Raw genomic sequence first — 826 nt, 5'->3', positions numbered from 1 at the left:
ACCTGCTTTCCTAATAACTGTAGGCATGTTGCTATGTTCCCATGACAACAACAAACTCTCAAATGCTACTTATCAGGTTCTAGGAATAAAAAAAAAAATGTATATGGTTGTGGTTTTATGTGGCAGGATAGGATTGTGAGACAACCATCTTTAGATTTAAGGTGAATGGCATTTTGTTACACGCCACCTCACGGTGAGTTCATCTAATCTCAACCCCTCGTCTATCCTCATGCAGTCAGGTGCAAGTTTGAATTTGCCAACCACATTTTGACCAACATGCTGAACATGGTAAACATGACCTGCTACACAGTAGCGTGTTCGCATTTTCATTGTGAGCATGTTAATGTTAAGATGTAGCTCAAGGCGTTGCAGAACCAAAGTAGAGGCTAACAGAGCTAGCATGGCTGCAGACTGGTTCAAATGACTGACTGTAGCTGATGTTGTGTAATGACCCAAATAGGTCTCTCTTGAGAATGAGACCCTCTGTCTCAATGAGACGACCTGTACAAATAAATGTTTACTAAAGAAAGCTCAAACATCTTATATCTACATGTGATGCTCAACAACGCTAACAATCATTATTATTTAATTACCGTCATAGTGGATGTTGTCTTTTCTCCTTATTACATGAAGTTGATGTAATTGGAGCAACGCACCTTTCACCATGCTTGGACTGTCTGTGAACAGGAATCAAGTTTGCATTGGCCGTTTTCATCCCCACACTTCCTCTTCTCCGTTTTTCCCAATGCAATAGTTGCACAGTTGAGAAAGCTGGACAACTGCCTGGAGGACTTTGTGTGTGTGTGTTTGTGTGTGTGTGTGTGTG

The sequence above is a fragment of the Etheostoma spectabile genome, chromosome 2 (genome assembly GCF_008692095.1).
Source record: "Etheostoma spectabile isolate EspeVRDwgs_2016 chromosome 2, UIUC_Espe_1.0, whole genome shotgun sequence".
NCBI lineage: Eukaryota > Metazoa > Chordata > Actinopteri > Perciformes > Percidae > Etheostoma > Etheostoma spectabile.
Note: the sequence above shows the minus strand (reverse complement) of the source record.